The sequence below is a fragment of the Ciconia boyciana genome, chromosome 4, assembly GCF_034638445.1.
Source record: "Ciconia boyciana chromosome 4, ASM3463844v1, whole genome shotgun sequence".
NCBI lineage: Eukaryota > Metazoa > Chordata > Aves > Ciconiiformes > Ciconiidae > Ciconia > Ciconia boyciana.
In genome coordinates this window covers 80,528,093-80,539,812 of record NC_132937.1, presented here as the reverse complement: position 1 = coordinate 80,539,812, position 11,720 = coordinate 80,528,093, and the positions used below count along the sequence as shown (strand labels likewise).

General features: G+C 39.5%; 1 long non-coding RNA gene across 1 annotated transcript; it reads right to left on the bottom strand.

Annotated features, from left to right (window-relative positions):
- Nucleotides 1-1,476: 1,476 nt before the first annotated feature.
- LOC140651181 (uncharacterized) lies at nucleotides 1,477-10,399 on the bottom strand. The gene is made up of 3 exons (XR_012042291.1): nucleotides 10,140-10,399; nucleotides 6,126-6,172; nucleotides 1,477-1,553 (listed from the first exon to the last, which is right to left on the bottom strand). It is a non-coding gene; the product is annotated as an uncharacterized lncRNA (long non-coding RNA).
- Between the last annotated feature and the right edge of the window lie 1,321 nt (nucleotides 10,400-11,720).

Genomic DNA, 11,720 nt, shown 5'->3' with positions numbered 1-11,720 from the left:
TAATCCAGGTACCTTCCTGTACTTCTTCAACCAAAGTACTTGATGCTATTTCCTTATAGCTGTTTCTGTGACATTCAGTACTGTCATGTTAGAGCACATCGCATTTATTATGAAAAATTAAACTCTTTAGCTTAACAAGATAAGGATTCCTCTTATCTTCCTTAGTATCACCAGTGATAAATGAGAGATCATAACTTGTTTGAAAGAGTCACATCAGAAATCTTTAATGATGAACCCAGACGTGTTACCAATTCCTGTGTCTTAATAGCATCATCTTGCCTTCCTACAAAAAAGGCATGTGATTCTGCAAAATGATTCCTCAGGCCCTATTCTGATCTCAATTTGCAATCTTGTGTATACAACAGCTCATAGAGATAATAACTAGCTGTTATGTTAGGTCTCCTCTATATAGTTAAGAGCACAATGAAGCCTGAGTGCATCCTGCATAACAAATTTCTTAATACATAGCTTGCTTCTTTCATTGCTGTGTTGACTCTCAAATGCTATTAAGTGTGAAAAAACAGGAAAGTGTAGTCACTCAAATAAAAAGATATGACTCAAAGGACATAGTGAGGATACACATGGAGAAAGAAAGAGTAATTTTTATATACTCTTGCTGCAAAATAAAGCTGCAGCCTGAATTCACAGCTAATGTAACTCTGTTGGTAGCATTACACTAGAGGTTAATCTGTCTCCAGGAGTTTTAAGACAGGAACTCATAAAATGTTAGTGAAATAAAGGGAAGCCTGACTCAGTAAACTAATAGTGTTTGAATTTAACACATTGTAAAGATGAGTGGAGTACTGGCACACTGAGTATGGTTCAAACTATCTGCCTGCTATAGATTTTCACTGTAAATACACCTTTCACTGTAAATACACCCTCAAAGAGCCAATAAATCATTCTTCCCAAACTGCTGATACAAATTAGAGGAGTCAGCATTTAGGTAACAAAATCTACTGAACACAGAGTAGTTCCATACTACAGGGAAGCAGGAGGAAGATTTTCTTGATAAGGAATTGTCACCCATATACTGCATGCTGCAACGAGTGCCATGCCCTGCTAACTAGTTGATTGCAATCTGCACTGAGCGTACAAAAAAAAAGAGTGAAGACAGAATTGTGCCTTAAACCCACATCTCGGGGCAGCTGTGCCAACTGGTCTCCTGTTTTGGTGAATTTACTTCCAAAAACACTAAGGGGGATTCTGGACCACCTTTGAGGTTGCCCTCCAGCTCCGACTGGCCTGTGTGCACGCGACAGCCCGCGGAAGGAGGAGCAGCAACATACCCTGTGGAGCACATGGGATCCAAACATGCCTGTACTAGCGTGGCGTAGGGCATGCCTCATGGTGGTGTAACACAGGTCCAGCTTCCCATTAGTTATATCTTCTCTCAGGCTTTTGAGAAAAGACCTTTACAGACAGGTCCATGTCTACGAGCAAAGGAAGTGCTCTTCTGCGTTCAGCCAGATCTTCACCCAGTCTAGCATTCTAGCTCCAGCTCAGGTCCATATTAGATGTAGAAGTACAACAGGAACGTATAACAGATCATTCTGAAAAACATATATACAAAAACAGTTTTTGTCTTTGTTTCCGTCCAAGTTCTTAGACATGGTGGTTTATATATATTCTTTATACATTTTCCGTTAATAAAAATTACTAGCTGTAGATTTTCTTATTAGAATTAACAACCTGCAAGACTTTTAAAAATCCTTTTTTCATGGTTGGCCTCAGAAATACCTTCTGGCTAAGGCTTACACAAAACAAATAACTCCTGGACTAAGAATTATTTCCTTCTATCACCATATGTCCAAATGCCCATATATTTTTTATGAGAAGCATTAAGAGGCAGCAGAGTTTTATGCTAAAATACATCTGCGTGTTCAAATACAATTATGCATTCTTATTTTACCCTCCTTAGAGGCACTTTTATTATGCAGCAGCTTTTTCTGGTTTCTTTTTACTTTGCAGAATATTTTCTCTCATGAATACTATAAGATTCCACAAAAGATGCCACTACTGAGAAAAAAAGAACTGTAAAGTAAGTTTATGAAACAAAATTATCAATTATGTACTGTGTAAGTGTATTGTGTCAGATATGACTGCAAAATAGTCTTTTTGTGAATTTTTTTTAAAGATTTTAGTGTTGTAAGACCTGTTATCTCTTGAAATGTTATGCAAGAATCACTGATGAGCTAATATCCTGCAAGATCAGGTTAGTAAAAGAGCACAAGATTTATATTTTTTTCAGTTCCTTGATTACAAAAAGAACATGTGGTATGTTTTTATTTTAGGCATCATAGTAAATTTGTAACCAGATGGGTATTGGCTGTTACGGTTATTAATGATCCCATAAAATGAGTTACGTACTTGCGCATATTCAGGGAAGTATGGCTAATGTGAAATTACAATGGGAGATACTTGTTTAATAAATTACCTGTGGTGAAAATGGGCATCTATTGCTTTACTGCACACAACTGTATACACTGATAGTTGCCCAGAACTTTTGCTGCTGATGTGGGCTGTCTGTGGATGATTGCCTCCTCCTCATTTATGTTACCACTAGTATCATGTACTGACACATAATTTCTTGTTCACCTGTCTCTTCTACAGCCCTTATTCACTTTAATTTTTATTTATTTTTGAGACATAAGGGAAAAAGTCTATTGATCAGTTTAATCAATGGTGTATCAGTGTGTGTGTAGATAAATATTTACATGTGTGCTTCTATCTGTCTGCTCTCAGTCCTTCCTTAAATAATGTTTGAACCTTTTGAACAGTTTAAACCAAAAGTGAAGGAGGGAGTCAAAGTCTCAAATGCCACATTCCTCAAAGTTTAATGAAAAGAGGCAGCAGAGTAGAAGGTAGAAATCCTACTCCTATTCAGCTGAATAGAAAGGCTGCAGCAGGAGCTCAGAGTCCTTATTACATGACGGAAAGACCTAGAAAATGCATCAAGTCCAGGATAAATTTTAATCAAAGTTTGTATCTTATTAACTCTAGAAAATCCAACCAACTGCACACCTCTGTTAGGGATTCATGGAACCAATTATTTTATTCATTGCCACTCTTCTACAAGTTACACTAATTTTTTCTCTGCCCTCATTCACTGTCAAAACACATCCTCATGCAGGGTTTCAGGACAAGGGTGGTAGAAGGCCCCAGAGGCAGGGCAATATCATCTGGTAACATCCAAGTTTCTTGGCCATAAGGTAAAGAAGAAAGTGACAAGCTATAGTTTAAGTCTGCAGCCTTTGCCCTAGAAAAATACTGCCATGGCTACTTATATTTGAGTCTATCTAAAGGCACAGAAGCTGTATCTGCAAGCACAAACCACACTGTTGTTCTGAGCCAAGACCTGGGAAGCACAAGAATTCAAGGAACCATCCTTACACGCTCCCAGCTCACCTCTTACATCTAAATCATTTGGCTCACCTAGGTTTCATTTCATTTAGGTTCCAAGATAGGAGTTTCTTTTCTTTTTTTTTTTCCTGAATAAAACATTCAAAACAACAATATTAATATAGAACTTGTAGAAAAAAAGTCACACTTTTCTGTTCAGTGGAGGGAACTGCTGAGAGCAGGAGTCAGCATCAACCTCAGCTGGTACACCTACACCATACTGGAAGCACAACACAAAGGTATTAATCTCATCATAGAAAGCAGTGGAGTTGCACTAGCATGGTGCTATGCTTGAGCCAGCTGAGGCCAGGACGAAATTCAGAGCTATAGTGACAGCTTCTGTTTCCAGAGCTAACACTCACTTTCCTTCGGTCAGATTTTTACATTTTGAAGGTATATGTGGTAAAAACCAAGCCTGCAAGAAAGACATGTAGAAGAGTTTCTCTATGTATCATAAAAACAAAGAAAAGGCATGCTGGTTATGTAATTTGTTTTAAAAATTCTGACCAAATCACTCCGAACTATAAATTACCTCTATGAATCTGCAGCAAGCTTTTCTTTTCAGTGAATATACTGAATGGCTTATCACTGCTTCCTGTTCCAATTCACTAAGAAAATTATATCCTCTACCCTATTTTGGAGAGGGGAAAATGCTTAGATTTTGTTTGTTATATATTTTTTGTTGGTTGGGAAAAAAGTTATAAAACTGCATCATCTAGCATAATTCCCTGTCTTTTATGGTAAGATAATATTTGTCAAACAGATTTCACCATATGAAATCTAATAACAGGTATGCACTTTTTGTTGAATCTTAATGAGTTTTATTTGCTTATTTTGTGCTTCATTAGTCCATTTTTGTATTCTTTCCTTTTTATATATTTTCCATTGTTAAATATGGTACCTTTTGATACAAAATAGAACTCATGTAACTGTTTCCTCATTGATGGATTATTTGATGGTCTTTCCTTCAAGATAAGTGCTTAGAAACCAAGTTGTAAATTCAGCAAGATGTCATCATCTTTAGTTATAAATAATCTCTCTCTAGTAATAATCATATATGTGTCTTTGGTTTGGCTATCCATATCATGACCACCCTTTTAAGTATGTCTAACTGTTATATAGTACAATTGTCTCTACTATATTTAGGATTTAGCTTTAAAGTATGTAAAGGATATTAGCTACATGAGGCTTAGTTACGGTGTAATCTATTTCACTGTAGCTGATTCAAAGTATATATTGTCTGTATAGACACCCCACTGACTTTATTGGGGATTTTTACTTTACCTTGAATACCCCGTAACACCTGTAACCCCAAATCCCTTTCAATTTTGCACAAATCCTGCATGCTCAGTAATTTAAGGCAGAAATCTACCACAGCAGCAGCAAAAGGTGAGCAATATTATACATCAGTATCTTTTTGTTCTTTGTAATTTTCTCCTTTAATATCCTGCGGAACTTGGAAACTCCATAAATACTGATGTTGAAGGTTACACACTTCTGTAATTTATTCTGTCATTGTAGAACTACCTCTCTCAGGTCCCCCCTTTGAGCAGTCCAGAGCTTGGGCTGTTGAACCGTCAGGGGAAAATAGCAACCTCCTGTGGAGGCCAAGGCATCCAGAGGGTTCACCTGGGAAGGGCATAGTTCCCAACAGGGTCAAATATGCCCCAGTTCTTCCTGTAGCCGTCGCCACTACTCCTCCCTCCTAAAATGAGAAGCTGTAGTTTCCAGGGCAAGCAAATGACAGAGGGCAGGAGGGAGTGGAACGATCCTGCACTAACAGATCTTACTACATCTGGAACATGCCATAAAGGCATCATGAAAACTGCAGGGATCCCATCTCTTATCAGGTTGAGCGGTAGACCGAAGGCAAAAAGATTTCATACCTGTCATTCATGTGCTTCTGTCTCTGCTGAAATTGGAATTCAGTGGAACTGGTATGTTCCCTAGAGAGATTTATTTACACTGAATTGTCATTTTCTGATAGAATACTGTTTCACTGAAATATTTTGACCAAAATTATACCTGTGTTGCAGAAATTTTCTGGAGCACAGAACGTGTTTAACTATTACAGCCATCAGTAGCAGAAATAAGAAGTTATCAAGGTTACCTCATAGTCACAGTCTACAAAAAGGCCATTTATCTTCACAAGTGTCCCCATTTTTTTCAATCAAAGTAGTATTTTGTTAACAGAGGTATAGATTCAAAGAATAAACTTTGATAAAAAACAGTGGAAATATTCAGTATCTTTGTTTACATGTATATGAAAGAAATGCAGGAAATAAACATTCTGTCATGTATGCAGATCCAAATTGTGGATCCATATGCAAGATACAGGACTAACAAACTGTATTGAGTAGGAGAGTGGTTTAGGACATTTTGGGGAAAAGGGGCAAACCTGTTCTCATTTATATTCATTATCACCAAGCAAAAGTACACTCTTCAAAACAGAACAGTTTTACAAGGTGGTTGAGCATTACAAAGGTGAAGAATGAGTAGGAGGTTTCTCAAAAAATGGCAGTAATGTTCTACGTAAATTAAACTATTTTCAATCTTAGATAAAATATCTCAGTTTTGCATATCACATTTTGGAGCAGGAGAAAAAAAATCACAAAAAAATTGTCTCACCAAAAAAGTTATTTTCCTTTGAAAGTACTGTTTTAAGAATTCTCAACCAGCTCTGCTTGGTAAGAACTCCTCAGTAAAGGCTGCACAAGACTTACATTTGTAGCTGGAACTTGAAATCCTAGGTCTGTGATGTGAGGTGGATCTAAACAAAACAATGTGAGAAAGATACTACAGTGACTCCAGACATCAGGATTTTGATGAGAATTTAACTAGCAATTTCCTATCTAAACCATGGCTCTGTTGGTATCAAATGCACTTTGCTGTATATGAAGATGTTTTAAATAATATTTATTTAAACTCACATTATATGTCTGTTACTTTAAATTTTGTTACAGTGAAGACCAATAAACAAAGATGGTCTTTTTCTGAAGCCTACTGAAATAAAGGATAATCTCTCCTTTGATACCATCAGGCATTGCTTTCAATCCTTGTGTACATCACAATCTTCAGTCTGAATTCCTAAGCAGTTGTGGCAATTTAAATAGCTAACCCCCCTGATCTATGTGACAGTAACATCAGAAGTATGCATTTTGTAAGTTATGTCATAGAAAATAAAATATTTATATTAATTTCACTTCCCTAATTAGGAAAATGTTTACATAGGAAATAATTTATATAGGTCGGGCACAGATTATATAGGCTAGGCACAGATTTCGCTAGGCTGTATAGATGTGAGCATATCATCCACATCTTATTAGCGTGGTATACATGTGCAAAGTCGTATGATACGGAAGTGCCTGGCAGCCAGGCCAGGCCCACCCACGGGCCCACATCCCAGCCCGGCCTTGGCTGTCCCCAGGGAGGTGCCCGATGCCCGGGGCTGAGCCCCTGCCCTGCTCCCTGCCATGCCTCCCCAGGCAGGCCCCGCGACCCCTGCTCCCCAGCCCCCGGGGAGCAGCCACCCCGCTGCGCCTGGCAGGACAAGCCACCCTCCATAGGAGTCCCGGCTGTACCTCAGCTGGCGTGCAAAGACGTGTTGGGCTCCAAAGGCATTAAGGATCACGTCTGGGAAAAACGGCTTGAGGTGCAGGACAGATCAGCCAGTCCAGCAGTTTTCAAATCATGCTTATCTGTCGTGATTGATGGCAGTGCATTCTCATCTCTTTTTGACAAAAAAAATCTTGTGCCTACAACATAGGTATGCAAAGCTTCCACGGAAAGGGATGTTTCGACAAAACTTTAAGAAAAAAAAATGCTTGGGGCATTAAATGGTTGCACTTTATTAGTTGCTTTAAAACCAAACTGTTTTCTGCAATATTTGTAATGTGTTCCTAATGCCTGACAGTTAGTGCTTTCTTGGAATACAGTCTGTTCTTCATTTGGCAGAAGTAACGGTGCATCAAACACAAAGAATTCAGGGATTTTGAGGCTCTTCAGAGATCGGGTCCGACTGTGCCAGACCTGGCACTACCTCCCAGCTGTTCCTGCTATATTCTTATTTTTCTGTCGTTGCTCTATCCTTGTCTGAATAACTAGGTAATTGGTAACTCTTAAAATGTGCTGTGTTTATAAATGTGGCCTGAGATGCTGGCATGTATAAAAAAAATGGGAATGATAAAGCTACTTGTTCCTCTTGCCCCATTTCTATTTATTGGCTGAGGAAAGGGCAGAACATTGCTGCCCCATCATTGAAGTGTAGTCCAGGGCCTAACTACCAAGTACAGCTAAAAAAAGTGGGTAGCAAATTGCCTAAAATCAGCTAAATAGCCTGCCAGATTGCACTGTCTTTATAGGGGTGTGTGATCAGTAGGTACCCCCTGCTCCCAACCCCTGGTAATGTGGTTAGCATAACTAACGCCATTTTATAAGGCAACCAGCCATTCTCTGTGACGCAGTGGGTCACGTATTCGTTCCCTTTCCCTCATTATCAGGCCCTGAAGGTCCTGCGCACCAAGTAGACAAACCAAACAGATTTCTTCTTCCCCTCCCTACTGGCCTCAAGGTTCCTGGGCACCAGGCTGATTACTTTCTTCCGTAGCAGCCTTGAAGGTCCCAGGCACCTGGCCAACCCGGTGGTGGTGATGACCCCATCGCAGAACAGGGAGGTGTAACAGCACCCAGAGCACTGTCTATAAAATCAAGCAGTTACGAGTCCTAAGTGGGGAACTCGGACCGGAGCTGCTGCTGGACAGTGAGACCCAGGATGCTCCGGTGGCCAGGGATACCTCCAATGTCATCTGCTTCCTCCAAGGACTGAGCGACTCGTATTTTTATATGATTTTTGAGTCTAGATTATGATTGTCATACTGGTACAGCAAGCCATGTATTAAGATCTGACCCAATCTGCAGAGGATTCAGGTGATTAGAAATTATAAGTTAAGTTGTATTATAAATTCTCTCTTACGCTACTTATAGATTGCACTATACTGATTCTGCTTGTAGAAATCCTGTGCCATTCTAATAATAAATTCTGTGCTATGCTAATCATAGCATCCTGTTAAGAAAATAAAGCTTTAATTCTAACTACAATTTAGTGCTGTCATCATGCTGCCAAGCATCCCTAAAAGAACCTGCCTGTCCCCCTAGTCTCAGGTAACAGTGTGTCAGCCAGTTTACAGGGAAATGCCTGTTACCTGAGAATCTCACGGAGAAACAGGGAACCTTAGAAGATGTGTTTGGCACAACTAGAAAAGGGTTGGATGCAGTATTTAGGAAATGGGAGGGGATGGTATTCTGGGGAATTGGACTCCTGATGCTGAGAAAGTTCTGCATTGCACACCCTGGCTACCTTGTTTAAAGGAATACTACTAAATTAAAACTTACTGCTTGAAATCTTAAGCTACTTGTTGTTTTGTTTGTTGGTTTTGAAGGAGGTTAATCTTAGAGTGCTATGGCTGAAAGCTATGTAGCAGGAAATTTTTCTCTTTTTTGGTCAATTGATTTTGGTCATTTGGCAGCTTTCTACACAGAGTCACTTTAGCTGTTTTCTACTCCAAAGCCATCTGTAGTTAAATTTTGAGAAGTGTACAGTGGTTTTCTTTTTCTGTTGTTCAACACCTGGCTTGAGATAGTCTTGACTTTCAGAGATCAGACGAACTTAAAATTCCTGTTGATTTGGTGGGAAGTCTTAGGAGTCCAGCACCTCTGGAAATCAGGTGTCTCATGCCTATCTTTCAGAGATCTCAGATTTTGTGTATATAAATATTGGAGAATAAATGCAGCTAGTACTACTACAGCATTGTTATGAATTTTTGCAATGGCTGTCTGGTATAGTTTTATATTTGCATGTGGAAATCAGGGCATTATGGGAAGTTGATTGTAGAAAATAATCTAATGTTGACAAATTATGGATTCATTTAACTTAGATGAAAAGATAAACAAAAACCAGACTGACAGTTAAGATCCTCAGTTTCAAAATGAAAGCCTACAAACTCCCTTATTTTAAGAAATATCAAGACTATTTTCCGAGAGGGGATAGGCAGCAGTATGGAGGTCTCACTCCTTGCCTTCCTTCCTTGTTCTCTCTTCATAACTTTCTGGACACCACGCACCCTTTACACCAGGGAGAGTGAGAATACACTTCAGGAAGGACTGTACCTTCTACTGCACAGCATGTTCTCATCTGAAACTCACTTTTTTGGCTGCAGGAATGAACTGCCACATAATTCATAGCAGGCACCATAATGTGGGAAACTACAGCTTAGAGTGCTGCTTCCCAACCGATGTGATGCGTCTTTTTAAAAGTTAGATGTGGATCACAATACAAGCCAGCGAGCTCAGCTGGTTTTACTGTCTTGCATGCCATACCACAGCTGGGATATCAGCTGTTCTTATCAACTAGGAGGAACTGGTACGAGTGACTTTTTATTAGGAAAAGTCAGAAACTACTACACTAGGTTTTCTTGGGACTTACCTTGAAGATGCAAAAATAAACTACAACTGATTCCCTGGAAGGGGAAAAGCTAGCAGGAAAAACTCAACGTATAAATAACCAACTCAGAAAGCTCATTAGCAAGGAGCAGAGAGAATATAAGGAATGGATGAATTCCTGATCAGCAAAGAAAGCATGCGGGTAAGCTGAGAACGAAAAATAAAGTGCCAACTGGGAAATTTAGCTAGATTAGAGAAGATGTGGGGGATTACTTTAAGAAAAGGTGAGAACTGGCTACCTGTGAGGTTTGGCAGATAGCATCAGGATGGAGGGAGGTCGTTCCTGGAGATTCTCATTGCTGTGTTTTGGATCTGATCTTGCTACATTGGTATTGGTGGCTTTGTCAGGAAACGCTGTTTTAGGACTCTGTATGGTTAAGAATTTTAATTCTTAATAAGAAGCTTGTGCGATATTTGCAGAATGTGTCCAAGAATTCTTGTGTGGTGTTGAACAGCTAGTCTATGCGATCTGGCTGAAGAAAATGGCCTTGTGACTGCCCAGCTCATCCAATCCTCACTGTAAAACAAACAGCTGCAGTAAACAACTGGTCTCACACATGAGCAACATCCTACATAGGACTGAGAAAGGGCACGTGCCAAGACTAAGAGTGAGTCCATTGTAGGTCAAAAGATGGAACATGATTTAAATCTTCAAAGATCAAACACTACAGTCTGAAAGAAGGATACTTGTAGTATTCTCTGCTTTCATTGTCTTGAAAAAGTATGGAAATGTGCTGCCTTTGTACCCCAGTGCTCTGGTCATCCAGCAAGAACCAGCGTGAGCAACCTAATTTGGAAAACTGCAGAGAATGAGAGACTATGAGAGTGAGTGTACGCATGCTTGCACTTGCAAGTAGTTTCAGTTAATAAAACACCAGAGAGACTCCTTGCCTTGTAATGACTTACTTAATCAAGGTACAATAAATATTAACAGTTAGAACTATTGCCATCAGTTATTACACTTGAAAGGGACTGTGCAACAAGAGAAGTGCGATAACTTTGCTGAGTTTACATATTCAGGAGCCATTGTCAACAATAAGGAAGATCAAGTTGTTACGTGGGAAGAACCAGATGTCTTCAAAGACTGAAGTAATAGGAGAAGGATAGTATCTGATAGTATGAGAGAAATGCATGTCCTTAATAAGAAGGTATTTTTTTCCATATACAGAAATAGGTTAGGAAAAAACTTAGGTGACCTACTTAATCACAGGATGATGGAGTAAGAGACATAATGCTACTGTGAAACAGGCAAATGCTGTCCTAGGCTGTTTCAAAATATGTATTTCCAGTAGAGATAAAACTTATTGCCATTGGTATGTTGGTGTATCAGTTCTTTTCACATGAATAAGAGGACTGATTAAAACTTAATTAGGTGTTGAAAAGGGTCCCAAGGATACTAAAGGAAATGAAGAAGCTATCCTATACATATGAGATGAAAATGTTTTTTTCATCTGGCAACATGAAGACTGCAAAGAAAATTACTTTTCTGTAAATGCAAAGGAGACAGAAAGACAGGGAGAGGTATAAGCCATGAACAAGTTCAGAGCACTATCTGACCATGAACTGTTGCAGCAGAAAAACAAACTATGTACTTTTCAGGTAAAATTTGATCAGTGGAAAGGAACTGGATGCGTCAAGAGGGGCTGGCGCTCTGTGCCCCAGAATGCTCCCACCTGCTCACTACCCCATCAAACAGCCTGAAGTGCAAACACAGGGCTACTGAAAACATTGGGCTTTGATGTAGTTTGTCTAGGCTGGGCTTCCCCAGGCCAGCCAAAGTCAAACAAGGCCGCGGCGCTCCCGAAGCAGGGAGCTGGGCC